This window comes from Copadichromis virginalis, linkage group LG14 (genome assembly GCF_057382275.1).
Source record: "Copadichromis virginalis isolate Kocher_CV1m ecotype Utaka linkage group LG14, C_Virginalis_male_GT1.1, whole genome shotgun sequence".
In the NCBI taxonomy this organism is placed as follows: Eukaryota; Metazoa; Chordata; class Actinopteri; order Cichliformes; family Cichlidae; genus Copadichromis; species Copadichromis virginalis.
The window spans coordinates 40,222,831-40,247,759 of record NC_140631.1 but is presented as its reverse complement, the minus strand read 5'-3'; the positions used below and the strand labels follow the sequence as shown (position 1 = coordinate 40,247,759).

At 41.4% G+C, this 24,929-nt stretch overlaps 1 protein-coding gene across 3 annotated transcripts in view; it reads left to right on the top strand.

Annotated features, from left to right (window-relative positions):
- Positions 1-24,929, top strand: part of LOC146694664 (leucine-rich repeat and fibronectin type III domain-containing protein 1-like protein) — a 417,321-nt gene that overhangs the window by 163,188 nt on the left and 229,204 nt on the right. For all 3 annotated transcript variants that reach the window (XM_085430925.1, XM_085430926.1, XM_085430923.1), the window contains exon 3: positions 3,265-3,392. The gene's annotated coding sequence lies outside the window, so the exon portion shown is untranslated. The remainder of the gene's footprint in view (positions 1-3,264; positions 3,393-24,929) is intronic.

Sequence of the window (24,929 nt, the reverse complement as noted above, 5' to 3'; positions counted from 1 at the left end):
TCCTCATCAGCTGCACTTAGCACTTGCTTGCATTTCCCAGCATGCCTCAGGAGAAACTTAAGAGAACAGCCGGTCGCAGGTTTTTCTGTGTAGGTGGACTCGGTGATGAGGAACATAGGAGCTGAGAAAAGTGCGAGTTTTGCAGCTTACTGAAAACACATCGTTTCCTTTGTTAAAGCTGCAGAAATACTGAATCTGTGTTTTTGTCCCTCACAGATGTCAGTGATGCTGTATTGAAACATGGTGCTGGAGTGTGTCACTCTGAAAAGACACTTTTTGAGATTTCACGGTCACATTCATCTCTCTTAAAAATAATAGGTTGTGGGGTGTGCACACTGTTAAGTCTAATTGTTGAACGTTGTCATTGTGCTTCTTAAATTTGTAAGGTCTGAGTTCAATCTATAGGATCAAGACATTCCTTTGTCTCTGACCACTTCTCCAGCCTCTCTGTGCTGGGGGAGGTTTTATTGCAGATACATTTTATCTGGAAGATCTGTTTCTTGTGTGGTCAGCTTCCTGCCCTTTTATGGCTTCACTGTGTTGTGCACGGTGAACCAATACAGGAATTGAACCATATATTGGGTGTGGGGGAGATTACCATTTTATGACTGAGGATGTTGTTAGAAACAGTTGGAAGTCACGCACACAGAGAGACACACACATTCTCACACACTCACTCACTCAAACACACACACACACACACACACACACACGCATACCGATGTGGGAGGTGCTTTTGCTGTGATGTGTATTGTGTGAACTGTTTTCCCAATAAAAGGCAGCAAGCAGAGGCCCGATTTAGGGTCATTTTGTGGTAGACACCGACGAGGCCTCCCTTGCAAGTAAATCGATCGATCGCTGACTGTCTTGTTTTCTTCATGATGATTAAGTCTCTAAACTAGCGGGGCTTGTGGAAACACAGACCCAACACACACAAATTCATCCAAACTGGTTGTTTGTTGGAAACTGGTGGAAACATTCAGCTCAGAAGCATCAGAGTGGGTTTGAAATAACACATAAAAAAAAAAAACTAATCTGCCTTCCCAGAGAGGTGGATTTGTGGACTGATGGACTGAAATCACTTTCTTCACATCCAGAACAAACACAAAGTGTGAGGGTACTTGTGAGTGAAAGCAAATTGTCCCACTTCAGCAGAGCAGACAGCTGAATCCAGCTCCAGACTCCCATTCCTCTTTCAAGAGATCAAATTCAGATTACCAGTGTGATTAAGTCCATCCTGAAGATCCACCACACTTCATTCATGTCAGTTTGGATGACAAAAGGCTCCAAGTGCTTTTTCATGTTTCATGATGCCTTTCTTTAGCTAACAATAACACATTTATATAGCTAATACAGCACAACACTGTTAATGATGATAATAATAATGTATACTTTATTGATCCCAGTGGGGAAATTACTTTCTCTGCATTTAACCCATTCACTCAGTGAAGCAGTGGGCAGCCACCAATCAGGCGCCCGGGGAGCAGTGTGTAGGAACGGTACTTTGCTCAGGGGTACCTCAGAGTAGCCATTCAGTGGATTCGAACCCCTCACCTTCCAATCTTGGGGCGACCACAATTTCATTATTATTTCATATTACATTTTTTCCAAGTAAATCTCTGATTTTAAAAAAAAAACCAAAAGAAAAAATTCACATCTTGCACATCAAACTTGTCTCATTTCTAAGAGGCTGCGTTTAAATTTTTGGGAAGCGCATCTGTAACCGGAAGGTCGCTGGTTCGATCCCTGGGCTCTCTGTCCTGGTCGTTGTGTCCTTGGGCAAGACACTTCACCTACCGCCTACTGGTGTTGGCCAGAGGGGCCGATGGCGCGATGTGGCAGCCTCGCTTCTGTCAGTCTGTCCCAGGGCAGCTGTGGCTACAACTGTAGCTACCTCCACCAGTGTGTGAATGTGAGAGTGGAATTGTTAAGCGCTTTGGGTGCCTTGAAAAGCGCTATATAAATGCAATCCATTATTATTATCTGTGACCTCAGCAAACACTTAAATAGATGCAGGGCGTGCTCTAGTATCCTATTGAGCATGAACGGGCTGTGGTTGTGGTTGTGGCTCAGCAGGTAGAGCAGGTGCAATAATCGGCATGGTGTGGTGTGAGTGGGTGAATGAGACATGTTGTAAAAAGTAGAACTATTTAAGAAGCGTCCATCCATTTACCATGAGAGGGCAGAACTCAGTTCTTCAGTCATTCCTCCTCTCACTCATCACATGGGGCTGCAACCACGATGTCAGGATCCAGAATTTTCAGTCCAAGGCTTCACAGCAAGACTGCATTTACTGGTTTACATTCACTGTCTACATAGATCACACATACACGTTTGCTGTTTGAATGAGTGTAGTGGCAGACTTCTGGGGTTTGGTTTAAGCATCAAATGATCTTTGATCAAGTGTAGACACAGAGATTATTCTCAATTTGTCATATAAAGACTCTTTTTTTCATGCAGAGCAACAATAAAACACGACTCTGACATGCTGTCACGTAATGGACATGCGTGCACTTATATACATGACAGTAAGAGGTTTGCTATGTAAACTGAGTGTTTTCCATGAGAAACACTGAAAGAGTTAAGCTGTCTGATAATGGACATGTAATGGGCTTGTAACTTTAAAAGTAAGTGTTTGATCTGCAACACATTTGACATTTTTTCTTGAAAACTGACACAAATGATTAATTCTGAATAATAATATTAGCTGGTTACTGTTTGAGTAGTTCTTCTGGCTCCTAAATGCAAATATATAACAATAACAACTGTTTCAGGAAGAATTCAGGACTTCACATGTCCATTTGTAACCCTTCAAAATATTCTTTCTGCTTGACAATATTAATGAATTGTTATAGCTAATTGTCTTCAGCACAAACCTTTGAGTTATCAGTATTTTCATTTTTCATTTCGGATATTTGTCACTCTGTAAAACCACCGCTCGCTCCGCAGCTTCCCTTCGTCCTTTCTGTAGGTCCTGCTGAGGAATTTGGATGAAAGGAAAGGAGGCAGAGCAGCCTCGAAGGGAGGGCGAAAAAGAGAGAGGAAGAAGTGATAGAGGAAAAGAGGGAGGAGAAGTGACAGCAGGGACAGAAAATAGAGGCAAAGAATCTTTAGGAATACTAATGAATTAATGATGCAACGTGTTGACATTTTTCTCTTTCTTCTTTTTGTCCCTGCACTCTTTCCTTGTCTCATTTCAACCCCTCTCTTCAACTCTCCTCCTCCTCCTCCTCCTCCTCCCCCTCTTCCTCTGCGCTCCTGCAGGTAGGAGGGTGTCCTTGTTAGCTTGTCATCCTGTTGTAACCCTGAGGCCAGTGATGTGACTGGAATGTGAATTCATCATAAAAGGACCAACTCTACCTGAAGACTTCCTGCTTCCCCAAGAAACTCAGGTAAGTCGTACATAATGGAATATTTAATGTGATAATTCTCTGTGTGGTTTGACTGTATGTCTGGAAAAATTACAAGTGCTGAAAAGCAGCTTGGTAATTTTGGGGCTTAGTTTTTTTTAGAAGGTACGTCTCCAGTTATTTCATTCAGCTGAAAAGAGCCGATGCATAAGTGGGGAAAAGTGATCATGAACTAATACGTGGTTTATTTGAGACCAGTGCAGAGCGGCTTGTCTGCTTGGTGTGAGATGCTCATAATGTTTCTTATGCTGGGTTCTGGTGCTGGTACTCGCCGTCAGCCCGACCTGCCGTAGACCTTCTATGGCACCACTTTGGGCCGGCAACAAAAACGGGCTTTATTTTTTGTCCTTTCCTTTTTTGGGTCAATCAGGAGTGTCAGAATCAGAATATCATATTAATCCCTGAGGAAATCATATGCGTACAGCTAGGGCTGTGCGATATGACCAAAATCTCATCTCCCGATATACGAATTCTATCGCCCGATAACGATATAAATCACAAAAATTTAACATTTTCTGTAAATTCTGTGAATCTCGGGCAGCTCGACTTACGTGAAGTGTTTCCAGCTGCGCGTCATGTAGCTGCAGTCGAGTGTTTTAACCGATGCATGAAACGACACATTTTTAGACATAAGTTGTAAAGGCCGCCGTTTTCTTTGTATTTATTACACGGCGTGCTGCGGGGAAAAGCCTGTTCTAACGTTTGAGTCTAAGGTTTATTTTTTAGCACCTGACGGCTCTTTTTTAATTCTCATCCGTAAATAATCTGCTCTTTCACGTGATTCAGTTTATTTTGAAAAGTCTCAACAGGATCTTGAGCTTTATTGTGAAAGGCTTATGTGGAACGGTTATATAAAATATAAGAGAAAGAGAGAACTTTAAGAAATGAATATAGCCACTACAGTGACCATCAAAATGATGAAAAATACTGCCGTAAACAGTTTATTTTGCGACACCACGAAACAACCGATAGCGTAAAATGAAACGATAGACGTTTTTATATCGTCATCCAATATATATCGTTATATCGAACAGCCCTACGTACAGCTGTAATAGCTGGTGTGGTTGGTCTTGCTGGTGTAGCTAGATGGATTAGGTAGAAGTGCAAGTAGGCAGCGCACCACATGTCGTAGCCTTGTCTATGACATTTTTAGATGCCACCTTTTACTTGACTGTTCAGAGTCCAGAGTTCTGAATGGACAGACTTCAGGTGCCCCAGTCCCTTGGATATGCAGGCTCAGGCTGCTGTGATGCACTGATCCTTTCACTCTTTATGATGTCAGAAAGAGCAGATACCCTGATCTCAGGTCCGACTCTGGGTGGGAAAATTGAAGCTTGTAAGGGTCAGCCCGTCAGACGAAAACTGTGGGCAGGGAGCTAAAACAGCTTCTTTCAAATGTAGCGTGACCTGAGGGGACTGGTTCAGTCCTTTCTGTTGGTTTTCTTCCAGGAATATGTTTATAGTGTCTTTAACTGGACTGTGTGTGCAGCACAGCCGGTAATACTGTGAGTGTGTGTTTGTTGTCCTCATGTAAAAGGCCTCTCCATGTGTGTGAGCTCCATTCTGTCACATCATCATTACAAAACACATTATTATTAGAAATTACATAAAACATTACGTGCATCCTGATGCTAACAGATGTGTTTTTAACATAGTTACGAATAGTTACACCACTTACATTAAAAAAATAAAAATAATGTAACTACTTTGAGTTCTTAATCAAAATCGTAGAACTTGATAGTTTTGATTACTTTGCAGTTACTTCTCTAACAAATATCTGAACCTGGGAAATAAAACAGGATTGTCCTTCAAAGGCTTGTGAGGTTTGAAATAAGGCATTTTAATGAAGACAGATTTCCAACATTGCAAAGGTTCTTTTGGGCCAACACAGCCACCTGCCTTGGCGCGGTCGGCTGGTTGCAGGCACGACAGACTTGGCTCGGTTGAAGGAATCACAAGAGGCTGTAGAAATTAAAGCAAAGAATGCCTTAGAAATGGAGTCTGTCTGGACGTATCGACAGCGCCTCGTGAGCCACTTTCCCCACAGTGCTGTTGCACTTAAATGTGTTCCAGCAGCTTTGCTGAATGGCACTGAGCAGAAATAAGCCAACAGAAAGGATTTCTGTACATAATGAAAAAATGACGTGAAATTTACTGACAACAAAACACAAGGGGCGATTTTGACACATAAATTCTGTTTACTGAAGTGATGATCGGTTAATGTTCACCTGCCACTAAGAAGAATCTCTACAGAATAATCTACACACAAAGTGTGCTCAGGGCACAGATTATAAACCACCATTAAATACTGTTTAATAGCAATTTTCCATTGCTCTGTTTATCAGTGTGACATAATTCTATCTATTATTTTATTAATAATTTATTGACTCTGTCGTAAAGCTGTCTAACATAACATAATAGTCTTAAAGAATCATGTTGTTTGTGTCTGAGGGATACGATCCCCAGTAATGTTCACAGTATGTTTGTTCAGGTCACCTCTTACTAATACGAACACCACATGTGATAAATCTCTCCATAACCAGAGAAATTGTTGAATTTTCTACCTATGATTTGCACATTCATTCATTTGTTTGTTTGTTTTCTTATTAAATGTTTCATTTTAAAAGCTTGTTACTAAAAAGTAAATTACTGGGATTTCTAATTAGCCACATTTCGATTAGTAAAATGTTGTACTCTGTTACACATGCAAGCCATATTTCATGCTTCATTAAGTTAAATTAGCCCAACACACACCTCCATAATCCTTCTTCTCTTCTGTCATTACACCTTTATTCTGAAAGTCTCTGCAGCTATTTTATTCTGGGAAAAAATGTCCTGGTGAAAACATCCCACCGAGTCATTTAGCCAACTTATCCAGAGTGACTCACAATAGTATAAGCTGCAACAAATCGCAATCCCTGCATCATCCACACAGTGCAAGTGTCCAAGAAGAAAAGCTGTAAGAGGATTGCAGGGGTCAGAGCTGTACTGCACTCACAAAAATGGTATAAATTTTCCTGTCCATTAAAGAGATCTTGTACTGTATTACTGTAGCATCGGACAACATGAAATATGAGCTGAAAGAACAAATTCAGAACACGTGACACTTCTTCTTCCACAAGCTTCATTAAGTAACAGAAAAAACTGCAAAGAAAATGCAATTTAAGAATCTTCTGTGGTCTCATTTGGGGTCGTCAAATATCCCTTATTCGCATTTTTTACAGTACTGTGCTGTCCCCATGATTTCATCAGGGGTTATTCTAGGTGGAAGACACTGTTGAATCAGTAAAGAAACTCACATTGTGTCTTTAAGTATGCAATGATATAATAACTGACTTTGCACTGATGAACCATGATGACCATCTGTCTCAGATGCTGTTGGCCCTCCAAGTCCCCAAACCGTTTTTGACCCACTGAGCCGCGGACTCTAATAACTCCAAGACGTCTGCAGCAGATTGTTAAAGTCTCATTGTGTCGCTCTGTTATCCTGATGAAAGACGTCACTGTCTTTGGGGGAAACCATTCCACTGAAAGCATGTGTTGTTGCAGACCAGGTGGCACATGAATACCTGAACACGGTGTTTCCCAGCACAACATTTCCCAGAGAGTCATGCCCCACCACCAGCCTTACTCCCTCACAGGGTGCTAGGACCATGTGACTCAGCAGGTCAGGTGACCTGCCGTTGCTTAAAGGAACAGTTCAGACCTTTTCGTGCCCACTGTAGGCGTTTTCCACGTTGAGCAGCGGTTACCAATGGGTCTCAACACATCCTTGTACATCATTCACATTTTGTGTCATTCTTGTGTTACAGCAGCCCCTCTCTCACCTTTGACCCATGCTGAGAGCTCTTGTTAGGGGCCAAAAACGTATTCACAGGGCTGTAGTTTGTATCGTTACGCTCACCACTTACCTTTCAGTTAATGAGATTCACCAGACCAGTCCTTCTGTTTCTCTCGCGTATACAAAGATGTTACTGTTCAGGTTTCATCTAATACAGGCCAGATTGTTGTTATGAGATAATCAGCTCTATATGCTTCATATCAGAGTAGTCGTAGTGTTTTGGATGAGTGTATTTAGTCCTAAAAGAAGTGATGCTCTCAGTGTCAGTGTTCTCGGTCTATCCCACCGGGCTGCTGCCCCCATGGCCTCATAATGTGTTTAATACGCAGGAACAGGAAGGTGGATGAACTGTGAATGTGGACTGATGAGCCTGATGACACATCAGGATGACGAGACAAGCGCTGCTCCCCATAGAACTATATCTATATATCAGTGTCATCTCCATCTGATTTGTGCAGAGCAGGGGGGATGAGAGGGAACAGCTTCACTCTCAGCCAATCACAGAGCGAGCATACACGAAGAAAGAACACAACATCCTCTCACAGAGTCAGTCGCTGGATTTTTTTCTATTTTCTACATTATTTCTTACAGCCATTTATCCAGAGTACCAGTGTTCACACACACACACACACACACACACACACACACACACACACACACACACACACACACACACACACACACACCTAACCCTAACTCTCAGCCTAAACCTAAATATATACTGTAACCTCAAAATGAGTCAAATGCCTTCAAACTCATGAGGACGGGCGTTTTTCCCCCATAAGTATAGTAGCATGCCAATTATCTGGCAAATATACAGATAAAAAATAGATTGCACTTTCCCCTATCTGGATGCTAAAGCTACTGTATATGATGCTTTGTGTTTGTGGGGAACTTTGTAATATACCCTCTGGCTTTATTCTTTCATTGCTTCCTGGAGAATCCTTGACTGAACCTTGAATTTTTACAGCATGTATAAAAACATCCTTATTTGTGCTCATAATTCCATCCCAAGAGAAACTGTTATGGTCTAAAAATAAAATGAAAAAAAAAATCAAAACTGTTTCTGTTTCAAAATAAAATGAGACCTGAAATTACAGACCTGGGCATATGCAGCAAAACAGTAATAGCTTATTTTCCACCTCTGGAGAACACACCGCGCCACAAAATGGTCCAAAGCTGTCCTTTTCTTTGGCTTCAACATCTAAATTGATAATTCAGGCAGAGAGCTCGAGGCACAAAGGCCCCTATGGAGGACTGAAAACACTCATCTGATATATTGTTCCTGCACTGGGAGACTGAGGTATTCCTCTGGGCTACATTCACTCTCCACGGAGCAAATCCATCCACAGAACTCTAAAAATGTATCTTTACGGTGATTCAGAGCTCTGCATCAGCACCCGATCACAGCCATTTGTCATGTGGACGAAGGATATCTAATCTTTATCTGAGGTGCTGTGTTCTAATAGAGCAAGAAAGGGGCAAGCATTAACCTCCCCTCTGTCTCTGACACTCTGGCTTTATTTCTTTCCATGTGACCTTTGCTGCTTCTCTATACTCATGAGGTTTTGTTGGACTTGGGTGAACATGTGCACACAGTTGTCCAGCCTGTTGATAAAAATGCTCGCCACTGGAAAAAAAATCAGTTGCATGTGTAAAATGATATTTTAGTGTCACATACCAGCCAGCTTTTGGTGTTCACAGAGGCGGAGTTAAGTTCTGCATTAAAGCATGGCAGCAGAAAATGCAGAGCTTAAATTCCACTTGGACACTCAGATAATCCACATATATAAAAAGACGGGAAAAAACAACATTTACCCTCAAAACCCCTAAAAAATAAATGAAGCAGAAAATATAGAGGAAAAGATTTAAAATATGAAGCTTGTACTTTTTCTTTTTATTTAGCATAACAACAGAACCTAATAATAACTCTGGAGATTCGCGATGCACATATGTGTGGCTCCATGTGCGCTTTTGCAGATCATTTCATATTTAGCGATTTGTTTGTGGAGGATGCTGGGATGTTTGTGAGCCACTCTGCAGGTTTTAAGTTCAAATATTTCCATCTGCCATCTCTTTTCCCCTCATACTCCTCCTTCCAGTCTTTAGCTTTACGTCTTTCATCTTCTAACTAACCCTCACACTTGTTTCCTGCTCATGTCGTCTTCCATTACCACGAGTACGCTCCTGCTTTCAGTCGTTCCTCACTCAGTGTTAGTCAGCCACTGCGTCATCCTCGCTGGTCTCTCTCTATCTCTGCCTGACACTTTCTCCAGAGTTTGTTTTATCTTGCTTCTTTTTCAGTCTTTCCCCCTACTTTTTGTGTCCCCGTTAAAATATCTCTTCTTTAACTTTGCATTGTCTTTCAAGTTATGCACTGATAGCTTCCCATCTCTCTGCCCGTGCGACGATAACGTTAGTATCACTGGAGAGTTCCACGATCAAAGAGCCTGTGATGAATAATAATTATGAGGCAATTACTGCTCGCAGAGATACGAGTGCTTTACACCACACGGAACCAGTTTTGCTTTTCAGTGTTGGGTAGCTTTAGCTTAGCAGTCCTTCATGCTAAAATTAGTTTGCTTACACACTCGTTCACAGACCCGACGATAAACACACAGAACAACATACAATAAAGGCTCAAATGTCCACAGAGCAGTCTCCTTTTGCACTCAGATCAATTATTTATGGTGTTTATCTGTGTGGATGCAGGAACACTTTATGGATTTGTTATTCAGATGTGAATCAATGCCATTGTTTTAGAACTTGTGAGAAGAAACTGTTTCCACTCAGCAGCTATCCTTGAACAAAGAGAGGCATAACTGTGTACAGTATATAGTGTTGTGGTGATACTGCCGTTTGATTCATACTGGTTTGATCATGATCAGGTTATGTATCCAGTAAGAGTCACCATGAGTATCTGAATACTCACTGCTTCTCAAACTGTGCACAACATAAAAACAAGAGACATGTAGCTAAAATCATACTAGCCCGGATGATGCTGGACAACAATGGGCGAGAAATTCTACAGGTAAGAGCATCATAACATGTTGAGAGTGATCATTATGTAAATAAAGAACCCATCAACTACATGTTCCCAGAATTCCTAGGGGCAAACCAGTGTCCTCCCTCACTGATGGTTTGTTGGTGCTGCAGATACAAAGAGTCTCAACAATGACAGCAAGAAAAACCTGTTTCCCTGCCAGTATGTTCACCAAAGGCTTGTATGAAGGCTAAGAAGCTTTTTTTGAGTCATTCAGCATCGTGACAAAGATCCCGTCATTGGTGGTAAGTGCGGGGTTTAGCTGCAAGTTCTTCGTGTATTGTTAAACAAACAAAACAATGTGTTGGATACAACAAAGACGGTGAAGTAAAACTAGAACATGAGACGCTGTATGTGTGCCTGTGTGTTTTAGGGCTGTTTGTATGGAGACGATTGAGATGAGCATCAATAGAGATGGAATGAAACGACCCAAGGCAACACACACACACACACACACACACACACACACACACACACACACACACACACATTTCTTTGGCTGCCCTGTGATTGACTCACTGAATGTTTTTCTTTTTGATGATCACTTTTATGTCTCCATCTTCAGCTGTGTGTGTGTGTGTGTGTGTGTGTGTGTGTGTGTGTGTGTGTGTGTGTGTGTGTGTGTCAGCCAGTGAGTCAGTCCACCCCCCACCCTCCAACCCCACCACCCCCTCCCTATTGCTGGAGGATCATCCAGGAAATAAACACGCATCTCTCAGGCCTGGTTTCTCTCATCAGTGATCACTGATCCTCCAACTCTCCACTTTACACAGTGATTCACAGCACAGACTCAAAGCTGGAAAACAAAAGCCTGAATATCTATCCTCCAACAGTGGATATTAACCTGCCACTGTACTTAGTCACTGCTCTTTATTTCAGTGTTTTGTCTGTTGTTTGTAAAGTTTATCTCACAGATGTTAAGATACTTGATTTCACAGTCTTTCAGTATAAACACAGTTACTCTGCACGGTCAACGTTCTTCACGCCTGAAACTGAAATGCATGAACTCTTGCCTTCTATCTGTCCGCTACCAAATCTGCATACATTCCATATACAAATGATACAAAAGTGTGTAAAACAAGTTTGTATTTGAATAGTAATAATAATAATTCTTATTATTTTGCACTCACATACCACATTTCTATTCCTCCCCATTGTAGTAAAGCATGGGGCTATGTTGATTTCTAGTAATTATTATTTCCAAACACAGTTCACATCTGCTGGAAAGTATATGAATATTTTAATTAAACAAAACACAATATAGATTTAATTTAATTTAATAGTTCTTTGGAATTTTAAAGAATCTAAACACTATATAAAAACAAACTTTGTGACATTCCCAAAACGTTTGGCCACAACTGATTTTCATTTATTGATTTTTTTTATTCAATATTGCTACAATTTTAAGAATGACATTTCTTACCTTTGTGCTGGTGCTTTGCTCAGGACAAACTACTCTGCAGTAGACATTTTGTGCATTTTTATGCATCCAGATAACCCCGTGGCAGCTACTGCAGCTCACCCGTGCCCTCAGGGGTCACCTGGCTTCTTCTGTCTTAGGTGGACTTCCTATTTGGCATCTACTTTCAGCCGGGTTGTGACACCAGTAACACTAATTCACTAATCATCTGCAGTACTGTTGGAGGGCTGTTGGTCCTATGTGCAGCACACCTCGGTCTACTGCAGTACAGTTACTGTGTGATCATCACACAGTAACTGTACATCTTGTAGTAGCCCACAGAATGTCGGCTACTACAAGATCCTGTTGTCAGGATCGTGGCCTGCAGTGTGTTGTTTGACGTTAAGGCCTCTGAATTCGCAGTACATGTTGGTCATAAGTGTTACATTACACACAGGTGGTCAGATTGCTTCCAGTAAAAGTGATGTTTCTTCACATGTCCATCCTCTACAGCCTCCATGGCCCAGGTTAGAGTTGGTAATCAGACCATCTAATCCCAGCTTATCTCAGTTTTTCACACCTCACAATAAGTTGACGGTGAGACTTCATAGTAATGTGATGTAAAGAAAGTCTGCGTGTGCCTTGGCAGTGCCCTCAGATCAGTATTTGAAGCTGTATGAAATATCTCGTGCTTTTACAAAGAGTCCGCTCTCTCTCTCCCCAGATGTTAAAATAAAAGCTAACTATACCATATGTGAATCAGCAGCATAAAGTGCAAAGGTCAGAGTCGTGGCTCCTGCAGATGATTCATATTCCTCTTTCTGCCATGCAAATGACTCACAGTTTAAACCACAAAGGGTCAGATTTAATCTTTGTTGCGTTTGTAGTTGCGTTGCCCTGAAGACAAACCGACGATAAATCCGAATCCAGCTGTTGATCTCTGTCTCATTAGTTCAGAGCATCTTTCTCTTCACTTCAAGCGCCCTATGAGCTCTTCTTGTCCTTTTAACCCCTCTCCTTTCTCCCTTCTTTCTTTCTTTATTATAAAAGCGAGTGGTCCTGCCACTATTCAGAGATCGTCATAGCATTCCCCACGAGACCCTCCGCTCTTACTTTCCTGAGCGCACTCAGTCACTGTGGAACAAACACAGTGGGCTTCATCCTCAGATGACTTACTTGCTGCTTTTGTATATAAATGGATTTTCTGAACCATAAAAAAGCAGACGTGACATGCTGAGCTACAAAAGAGAAATAGTCAGACAGTTCAGGGAGGAAATAGAGATGCATTAAGGGAGAGAAAGAAGGAAGATGCTTTGTGTGCTCAAATAATACATTTCTTTCACTTTGTTATTGATATAAAACCTGATGCAATGTATGCCAAATCTGTTTGATGATTCCCTCAAGCAGGTGTGCACTTTCTGTGACTCTAACACAGGTACAAACTGCAACCACTGTGGAAGCGATTGATGTCTTCTTCCTTAATGTTTCATCTGATGCCAGTACCGATAAAAATATTTTTAATTTCACGGCAAAACCACCCTGTCTCAATTATTCCAGCAGCCACGACTGGTTATATAGCAGTGATTTAAACATCCACACTAATCTCCTCATTTCAAAGTGTCTGGATTTCCTCCAGTGGTGGGGCACAGATTTAATAAGACCCTGCACTCTTTTTCCCTTTCATGAGCAAAAGAGAAAAGCAGCTGGATGAGGGTTCGGTGAAATACTATTCTTTGGAAAATTGGATGTGACGAGTATACTTAGGTTAAGGCTGCCTCGTGCTGAGTAGGCGGTGCAACTCAGTCTGACCAAGGTCGTCAAGGTCCTCATCAAGGTCGCGATGTAGGGTACAGGGTACACCTTGGACAGGTCGCCAGGTCACCAGCCTATGACAGGGCTAACACACTGAGACCGACAGCCAATCACAATCACATTCACACCTAACCAAACAACTTGGACTGTGGGATGAAGCCTTTGGGGGCAAACTCCACATTTGGGGGTGAAGCTGTAGCGTTAGCATAGATAGTAGTAATGTAGACAAACAGCAAATACAACATAAAAAAATGCTTCCATGGATTTTTTACGAGACATAAAAGCTATATTTACCAGAAAACCAGTGGATGATCTAAGTGAAAGAACAAAGGCTTATATAATATAGTGATATCTTCTGATAAAGTAATATCGGGAGGAGCAAGTTGATTTAAAAGCCGCCCGCTCCCAGTTTGGGTTTGGGAGACAGACACTATCTCTGGTTTTCAGATCAGGCTTCAAACTTTCCTCTTTGCTAAAGCATATAGTTAGGGCTGGACCAGGGGACCCTGAATCCTCCCTTAGTTATACTGCAATAGGTGTAGGCTGCTGGGGGATTCTGTGTTTATACACCACCTTGCATTTAATCATTAGATGTATAGCAGCTTCTCTTCTCTCCTGTCTCCCTCCATCACCCCCAGCCGTCGTGGTAGATGGCTGTTGCATATAAAAAAAAACTGAATTCAAACTTAATGCACAGTTAAAAGAACTTCAAAACGTTTTGGGTGCCTCTGCTCCCAAATAGGCACCAGGCAGCGAGACATGGTTCCAGAATGATGCTGGAGGGACCTTCAGAGCCAGGTGATAACTGTCTGTGGGTTTATCATAAACGATACATCAATACGCTAAATCTGTTGTTCAATAACCTCATTATGTTAATCTAATGTTGAACATTGGCCATTAATGGCTAATCAGGACCAATCAGAATCAAAGGTACATGACAGAACTGTTGTGCAGTACAGGAAACATACATCGTGTTTTAATGCGGTCCAGTGCTTTGTTACAGGAGTTTACTGCAGTGTGTTTTAGTCTGTTTGTAATTTGCTGCTCGCTTGCAGCTTGTTTGTTTGTACTTCCGCTGCATGCGATTGTGCTGCATGTATGTGCGGTAATTATATGTCCTGTTGTGTGTTTGCATGGGTGATTGGTGTATATGATCTCTGTGCGTGTGTGGGTATGAATGCAGCAGCAGGAAATAGGTCACACCCGGCGATGTTTTCTCTGCTAATATACACGTCTGTGCCAGGAAAGCGATCGATAGCGATTGTGCTGGAAGAACAATCTCGCCTGTTTGCATCTTTCTTCTCTTCATCTGTTTACCTCTCAAACACCTCGGCTCCTTTTGCTTTCCACTTGTTCGTCTATTTCTGCTGTCATTTCTTTTTCTCTGCCTCCATTTTCACTTAAGTTCACTGTTATGTAATAAGAATAATAACAACAACAACAACAGCAACAACAATAATAACAATAATAATAATAATCCATTTGATTCATATCATTTGTTTAAAAAATCTCAGCCTTATAGTATTCCAAAAATATCAACAATGGGAGAAAAGCAGATGAATGAAAACAAAAGACAATAATAAAGAACACAATAGTAAAACATTAGGGCAGTGTTTCCCAAACACTGTGCAGCGGCACATACATGAGCCGTGGAAGATTATCTGGTTCCACCTGATTAGTTTTCTAAGCGATCGGCGTGAGTAACAGTACATTCTCTTCCACTAGAGGGCAGTACAACTTCCTGCTCTAATTAAATTGGTTGTCACCTGCCAATAAAACAAGCAATAGATGAATATTTGAAAAGATAAAGTAGTCAGTCTGACCTGGTCCTGGAGAAAACAGATGAAGGTTCTAGCATGAATAGTGGTCAGAAGAAAGCAGAAAAGGTAAACTGGGGACAAACCGAGCTGATTCTGCTCTGTCTGGTGCGTGGTGAAAAATGATCAATATGCTTTTTGTGCCATTTTTGTTTGATGGCGTGCCGTATGATTTTTCTAATGGGAAATATCTGCCGTGGCTCCAAAAGGTTGGGAAACACTGCATTAGGGCAATATTATAAAAAGCTATAGATAGATGCACATAAACAGGTACATCGCTCGGTCCCCTTCGGGAAATTTCTTGCACTGGAAGTCACCTGACATTTGTATACACCACCTAAATACGATCACATGAACATAAGATAAGCAGACATGAGGGTGAGGAAACCTCGTTCCACAGCATTTGAGTTTAAACTGTGAAATCTGGAACTATAGTTGATTCTCTGACATGAGGGATCTGGGTTCAGAATGAGGAACAACCATTCTGAGATTTAAAGTGGAGCTATACTGTGCAGGGACTTAAAAGTAATCAATAAAATCATGAATGGGAAGCCAGGCAAACACCAAATCACATGCCTTTGGCCTGTGGGAGGAAGACACTTGCACAAAAAGGCCCCGGACAGAAGGTGGATTTGAACCGAGGACCTTTTTGCTGTGAGGCAATAACCGCTGTGCAACCCTGCTGTTATTTATAGGTAAAAGTGTCAGTTCCAGTGACAGACAGTGATGCCTTTGAATGTCTCTGTCTCAATAACACAAACGTTTTCACTTTTGAGTGGCATTAAAGTCCAAAAATCTCCCAGTTCTCACATTTCAGAAGCTTGAACCTGAAAATGTTTTAATTTATTCTTGATGGATTACTTGTATAATTAATTCATTGCTGGGGCTATTTTAGGCCTGAATAAGCATCTGTTTCAGAAAAATAGATTTCATGTGTATTAGTCAATTTGTAATTTTCAGTTTTTTTGTCTTTGTGCCGATGGGTTAATATATTTATATTTTACGTGTCATCTAAATTATTGATGTTTGTTTTTGTTGGAGAGCAGATCAGCGCTCTGTGCTGGGCGGCCTGAGGCTCATTCAAAGTCATAAATCTGTCTGGATGAGTTATATGCAGTGTTGGGGAGGCTTCCACATGTTAAACAGAAAGAAATCCAAGGACAAACTCCGTCCTCACTGGAGGCAAACATAAAGAAGTAAAGAAGCTGCTGTCCGAGGCTTGACCTCTCAGTGTGCCTGTCCTGATTTATTTACTTAGCATACACTTTCTTCCAGCTCCCCAAGCATTACTGATTGTGGAAGAAATGTGTCTATATTATTAAAAAGTGACACCAGATTCTTGATTTAGTACTTACTTTATTCCACTGTACTTTGCCCAATTACGCCACACTTTTTTTTAGTAGAATCTACATCACAGGTTGTGGTTATGAAACTATATTTTTACTTATAAATTTCCACCTCAAACTGTGATTTTCTTCCCTCCCCCTATGAAACTCCCACCTTTCTCCTTGCACTAATAAAATTAATTTCACACAACAACAGATTCGGGTTCCTCCCAGAATGTTTTAGCATGGATGGCTGCAATGAAAATGATAAATAAAGCTCTTATCTGATGCCGTTTAAATGTGTCACCAGCACGCGTTCATCGTCAGACGGCACAGACCCAGCGCCTCGTCTCTGCAGCATTCAAGCAACGTGGAGCCTTCAGAAAACTCCCTGATTGCTGAAAGATGAAGGTTTGCACCTGTGTCGCCTCCAGCGACCTTAATATAATCGAACCCAGCGACCAGCTGTAATGAAGCTGTCAAACATACTGTACCTTGTTTAATTATTTAAAAGCTGGATGCAGGCTGTGCGATTATAGAGCTCTATATGGGAGCTGTGGAGCCATGACCTTTAAAGTATTAATGAAGCTGCAGCGCAATTAAAGGTTGATATTCGACATGGTCTGGCAGTCAAACCATGGTCAACTTTTTCCTGTGTGTAATCCGGGAATCTTGAATGACAGAATGATCAGGATTCATTTGATCAGGAACACACAACGGGGTGTAAATGGCACGTGGGGTGCAATGGTAGTTCAACAGACTTGAATTTGATGAGTACTTGCACTACTTTCCTGCTAGCATAAATGGACCGACACACACTAAAAGTTATTCACATTAGTTGTTTTTCTCCAAAACAAAACATTAGACTTCAAGTTTGGAACATTGTGGTTTATGGATATGGAGGCACCGTCCATCCCTCAACCTTTTCTCATCCCTGCCACAGTTTCCAAGTTAGTAGTTCTACTCCAGCATCTAGCTAGCTCTACTAAGCAGGAGTAACTTTATTTCAATTGGCAGATAATTTCAAATATACCTTTTCAAAAAGGAAATATACAAATTGTTGTGTGCGGTTTGGATCGGAGCTAAGGTGCAGTTGCTGTATTTCCCGGGAAGAAGAAGAAGAAAAAATAACATCAGATATTGGATCTATACATGACATCTTGTAATAAAAATTGAAGTGCACTATACAGTTTAGCACAGACAGTTTGGAGTACTGTGGTGAAGTTTACAGTAATGCACTATGTTGGACTGATGCAGAGCAGGCTGTGGTGTTCATGGGTAACTGAAGTTTTGTTCATTTACATCTGAAAAAAAGCAGCAGCTTGTGCTCAGCTGATCACATCACAGCCTGCACTAAAGTAGTGCTCTCCATGTGCCATTCTACCACACGGTGATCACCACTGAATGTGGAAATATCAGCTGGGTTTGTGTGCCTCTCGCCTCCTCACCGCAGCGATGTTCACGATTTACCGTACCTCATCGTTGACAAGTTAGCGAGTCTTCAGTGATGCTGAAAAATCTCACCGCACCTCTCTCTCTCCTCATCAGGTCTTTTCAGCGAGTCTCTGAAAAAAAAGAAGTACGAGACATTGTGTTGCTTCCAAGTTTCTCTCTGAGTGATTCTTTTCTATCCGTTCTGGAAATGCTCTGATGCCCTCGTCTAACCATCACAGTTTAGTCCTTGTCAAAGTCTCTCAAATCCGTCACGCTGCTTGCGATACATGTGCTGACTGTTCTCTTGCTGCTTGACGTGTCCCACCCTGAGAAAGGGACCGCTGTGGCTAATAGTGATATTACAGGCAAATGTGACCACCGGTAACATGAGCCCTGTTCGTTTGGTGTGTGATTGTTTGTCTCAAACTGTTTTTTCCTTTTACAGTTTGGCCCACAGAAGAATTGAGCTGAGTTTGGGATGAACAAGAGACTGTGGGTGGGAGGAAAAACAAAATCTGTTTCCTGTCTTGGATGCACTGTAATGAGAGCACAATGTCCTGTACACAACTACAGCTCTCTGAGCTGCTGGCACGGCAACAATAAACACTCACAACCCATAAATAACACTCCTGCTAAATACTGTACTTGACAACTGCACATTACCTAAAATACTGTAACGTAACTCATATTATGAGTCATTCTGAATTACACCTGCAGAAAGAATCCAGATCAGTTCATTCTGTTTAAATATCTACATCAACACTTTTAAAGAGCTCGTGTCCGGTTGTTTAAGGTAAAATCAAATCGTGATGATCTTTATTTATATTTTCTGCTCATACAGTATTCATAAGTTCCATATAAATTATGTGAGAGTACGTAAAAGAGCAGAAATAAGATTCATAAGATAAGATAAGATAAGATAACCTTTATTAGTCCCACACGTGGGAAATTTGTTTTGTCACAGCAGGAAGTGGACAGTGCAAAAGTTATGACGCAAAAATTAGAATACAATAAGAATAAATACAGTACACAACTGTACAGAATAGAATAAAATAATATACTATATACAGTAGAATAAAATAGAATAAAAATATACAATAAGATAAAAATAGAATACGAATGCTATATACAACTGAGTAAAAATACAACGATGACAGAAAGGATTATTGCACTTAGTATTATTGCATATGTATGGATGTGTGTGCTTGATCAGTTAAAGTCTTTATTATGGAGTCTGACAGCAGTGGGGAGGAAAGACCTGCGAAATCTCTCCGTCCCACACCGTGGGTGCCGCAGTCTCCCACTGAAGGAGCTGCTCAGTGCTGTCACAGTCTGCTGCATGGGGTGGGAGATGTTGTCCATCAGGGATGACAGCTTAGCCGCCGTTCTCCTGTCACTCACCACCTCCACTGGGTCCAGAGGGCATCCTAGAACAGAGCTGGCCCTTCGGATCACCCTGTTCAGTCTCTTCCTGTCCCCAGCAGAGATGCTGCCGCCCCAGCAGACCACACCATAAAAGATAGCAGAAGCCACCACAGAGTCATAGAAGGTCTTCAGGAGTGGGCCCTCCACTCCAAACGACCTGAGTCTCCGCAGCAGGTACAACCTGCTCTGCCCTTTCCTGTAGAGGGCGTCTGAGTTATGAGTCCAGTCCAGTCTGTTGTTCAGATGAACACCAAGGTACCTGTAGCTGTCCACAGCCTCAATGTCCATACCTTGGATGTTCAGTGGTTGCAGTGGAGAATGCTTGTGCCTGCGGAAGTCTACCACCAGTTCCTTGGTTTTACTGGCGTTGATCTGGAGGTAGTTCAGCTGGCACCAGTCCACAAAGTCTTGAGTAAGTCCTCTGTACTCCTTGTCGTCCCCATCAGTGATGAGGCCGACTATTGCAGAGTCATCATTTTAAAAGAGCAGGTGTAAAAATATGGAGCTTAGAAACTATTTTTCCCATCATGAGCCTGCGTGGCCTGGCATAGATAAATATTATGTTTGCTAATGTCTAAGAAATTGGACATACTGCGCTACTTAACTGCAGGCGTTTTTAGACTGAAAGTGTCATTAAAGGTTGTACAGAGCGATTTGATAAACACGCCGAGTTACAAATCGAGGCTCATGAGGTCACTGCCCGACTTTTCTGTTAACATGCTGGTTTTTTTACATCTGGTGAAAAATGTCGGCGATACAGTCTCACTTCTGCGTCCTCTGTTCTACTCAATTAATCAGCAGCGTCACTAAATAGACTCTCCACCATCTCTGGCCCCAAATTGCTTCCAAGATGAACAGCTAAAAGCAACACTTTGAAATTACTTTTAAAATTAACTACCAAAGTCAGCAACTCCAAATTGGCTGCAGAATTATCAATTAACAGCAGCAGACCTAAATAGCTTTGGAAATGAACGCTGCAAAGTAGCAGCCATAAATTATAATGAACAGATTATTTTTGCCTCCGATGTGCTGTGCTGCTTATTGACTTTGGTGGGAAAGAAAGTGAGCATCACGAGCATTTAGTCCGCTCTGAGAAAGAGGTCACGCTTTTCTCTGGCAGCAAAAGATTCGCCGTGTTTTGCTGTGGTCACATTATTTTTGTCGGGTCCTTTAACTCCTCGTGCTGAACATCCTGCGAGGCACTGCTTCGCCCTCAGTGTGGCCTGTGGGTTTCTGGAGGGAGACTTTAGTCCAATGAAGTGGAAAAATTCTGCATTTTTGCTCCACAAACAACAGATGTCTACTCTCACATATGCGTCTTTGCAAAATAACAAGCGTGTAAAAATGAAGTTGCGTGTTTGGTCCAACAAAGTGTTGGTTAATAGGCTTGTGTAAGAAAAGAGGAATGAAACTAAAGACAGAAGGATATGCAAAAACGAAGCTGAGCTTTCTGTGATGGTTTTATGTTGTGGGCACCAAAATAAAACCTCTGGGCAGGATACTATCCACAATCAGTCTGTGCTTATAAAGGCATTGCTTAAGAGTTTTACGTTTCTTCATGCTTCCAAAATGACCGTAGGCTAAAGCTGATCTTAGACCGCAGGCCTTCTGGGTCCTGGTGCCAGATTTCCTGCTTGTAATCCAATTTGATGAATGCGTGCAGCTTTCTAAAATGAGTTAAGGATGTTGTTTTAATAGAAATCACACAGAAGAATGAGTCGTTTGAGGGAGAACAATGACATTGAATTTGGTGACCGTGCAAAACTGCCAACTTAACTCCGCCCACCTTCAGCCTGAGTAGACGTACAGTCAGCCAGAATGACTTAAAGCAGTCACGTGACTCTGCGGGTCGTTGCTGTAACTCGTTAGCTCCCACAGTTGGTTGGAAATTGAAAAAATAAATAAATAAATGGAAGACATTTTGCTCCTGAACTAATGAACTGCTCCCAGAACAAATGGTGAGGGTGTCTGAGCTGCAAATACACTCGTGCTTTATTCAAATGATAAATATAAGAAAAGTTATTATGTTATTGTATTGCTTTTATCTAAAGTGGACGTGGAAAAGGTCATCTATGCTTTTGGACTATTGTTCCCTCTAAGTCCGTCTCTAAAGCTCCACCGCCAGACTTTTACCAGATTCAGAGAGCAGACCACATCCATCCCTGCTGGACTTCACTGGCACCCTGTGATTCACAGCACAGTCACATTCATTACCTACCTACCAGTTTTTATTTTCCCCTCAGATTTTTTTGTATAGCACAGAAATAACAATCTTGTGAAAATTTCTCAGTGTTTAATTGCAAAATAAAAATGATCGAGGCCTCTAACATGTTCTCAGCGATATGAGCTCCTGTTGCTGTGATACTTTTTTAAAATAGTTTCATCATAAGAACACAAAAACAAAAGCATTCATTGGCTCCACCTGCTAAATCATCCTAATTAGGGAGCAGCTGGACAACTGGAATTCTGGGTGCGTGTCTGTGTTCACATTCATCTCCGTTTATATTTTGTGTGTTCTGATTTGGCATCTCTTCAGTAGCTTGGTTATAATCTTGAAAGTGTTTGGAAACAAAAGCAGGACAGCATGCTAAGGATCCAGGAGAGCGCCCATCTGTTCACGAATGCTTTTTGTGTGTTTGGTTGAGCAAAATGCCAAATAGGAGGTATTCATTAAGCTATGGGTGTGTGTTATCAGGACAACTGCAGAGAGAAATATATTGTTAATAATAATAATCTTTATGTGTCGTCCTGAAGAAGAGAAGAAGGAACCGAGCTATGAACTCAGATGTTGAGGCAATGCTGTGACTGAGTGCTTAGAACAAGAAAGACAGCAGAACAGAACATATATATGTACATATACGTATATATGTTCTGTATATGTATGTTTCAAAGCAACTGTTTTAGCAGGAATATTTCAAAGTCTCACACCAAACAGTCTTAACATTTGTTTGCTCTGAAATGCATTTATAGCACACACTCACAGCTCAATCGACTCATTTTGCCATCCAAACACATTCTGAAACAACAAGAGATCCACTTAAAGGAAAAAATGGTAAATGGTAAATGGCCTGTATTTGTATAGCGCTTTACTAGTCCCTAAGGACCCCAAAGCGCTTTACATATCCAGTCATCCACCCATTCACACACTGGTGATGGCAAGCTACATTGTAGCCACAGCCACCCTGGGGCGCACTGACAGAGGCGAGGCTGCCGGACACTGGCGCCACCAGGCCCTCTGTATAATGAACTGCTTACTCACCAAATCAGAAACATCTACAGACACGTGGTTTTATGTATGTTTTTCTGCTTAAATTGAGTAAAATTAGTTTGTTTTGTTTTACAGGACGTTTTACGTTTACGCTGCTTTCTACACGCTGAACAACCTTACAGAAACAGCAGATTCAGATAGATATGATTGAAATGGTTGTTCTTGCCAGTAAAAAAAAAAGAAAAACAAATTAATTTATTCTACTGTGCAGGGAATTGATTGTTTTTTGTTTAATTTCAGATTTGATTTGCAGGTAAATCAGGAAAAACGTGTCGTTTCAACGTGTTCTTGCACAAGGAAGCAAGAGTACAGTGAGCATGCTTGCATGCTTCCAGCTGTGACAAGCCCACAAAAACATCATAACAGTGTCGGGATGATTCAGTCACACCGCCATACCACAAAACAGAATCTTGTTGTTTGAGCAACAGACTTTTTCAAATAAAGTTATAAATTTGCAGAGTCTCGCTGACGGATCATTCCAGCGATGAAGGAGTAGACTGAGGGATTAAGCAAGCACACCTCGGTACACCTCACCCTTCACCCACTGAGCACCCTAAAAGGGAAGATGCGGTTACAAATGTAACAGGCCCTCTGTACAGCCTGTGCTCAATAGATTTTAAAATCTTCACTACATTTTTGAGGATTATATTTATTCATTTCTTATTTGTACTTCTTGGTATTAGTATGGTTGTATTTGGGAGAACAGACCTACATTCATACATGTTTCCATTTATATGTTAAAGCATTAATATTCCACTCTATTGTTACAAAATATAATGCAAATGTTAATAACAGGCATTGAGATATTCTTTTAATTTGTCATGCTCATCCTGTCCAGAGTAGAAACGTATACAGAGACTCATGATGTAGACAGAATGTGATATTATTGACATGCAGCCAGCATCTGAGCTTCACACTGGGCAGCTTCATGTGCTCAATCTCATAGATTTTATTCAGTCACACTTTCCTACATGCAGTGTGACATTAATTCATGCTCATGCCTTTGTTTCTGTCTTTCCATTCACATGCTGTGAAATGACACACACACGTACACACCCACAAGAGTGTCTGCAGACAAATAAGTAATGTTTTCTAATTGACATATGTATGTATGTAAGTCACTGTCTGAAAAGCTCACTGTAACCCTTTAGTTAAATTCTTTGTGGCACAAAAACATTAAAAAAGAAAAGGTAAATACATTAAAATACTTTATACTCTTGAGAAAATTTGAGTCATGCAGTTTCATAATGGAGCAGTCAAACACCCACACTGTCAGGAGGCCCTTTGAAAAAACAGCCAAGCTCAAGATAATTTTGGAGACAGTAGCTCAGTGTGTCTGTAGAGTTAGAGGCTCCTAGGATGACTGAAGAGGAGGAAGGCTCTTTGCAGAAATACACAAAAGTAACAATCAAAAAGAAAAACAGAGCTCGTCTGTTGTGCCATTGTACAGGGTTTATATGGATACACTGTAATAACATGGGACTGGTTGGTGGCACATTAGTATATGTGAGGGGGCAAACTCCTCAAGATGGGCGGTGACCGTGGTGGCCATTTAGAAGTCGGCCACCTTGGATACAACTTTTGTTTTTTCAATAGGAAGAGGGCCATGTGACACATCAAACTTACTGGTAATGTCACAAGAAAAACAATGGTGTGCTTGGTTTCAACGTAACTTTGGTTTGTTGAGCTTAGCCACCATTCTCCTGTCACTCACCACCTCCACTGGGTGGAGGGCATCCTAGAACAGAGCTGGCCCTCCAGATCAGCCTGTTCAGTCTCTTCAAACAAAAGTTGTATCCAAGATGGCCGACTTCTAAATGGCCACCACGGTCACCACCCATCTTGAGGAGTTTGCCCCCTCACATATACTAATGTGCCACAAACAGGACTTTAATATCACCAACCAGCCCCATGTTATTCCATCTAAATGGCCCACCCTGTACTTACTGTGCAGTCAGTGATGGTTTGGAGTAGACTGTTTATCTTTTCATTTGTTATGTAGCCTGTAGCGCTGGCTCATTCTACACTCTTGCTGGACTTTAATGAGTTTTCTACATTTCTGCACTTGTTATACTTTTGTACCTTCCATACCAGTGTGACAATAAGCCAAACAGATGTATGGCATTGTTACTGTATCTGGGATTTGGTGTAGTAA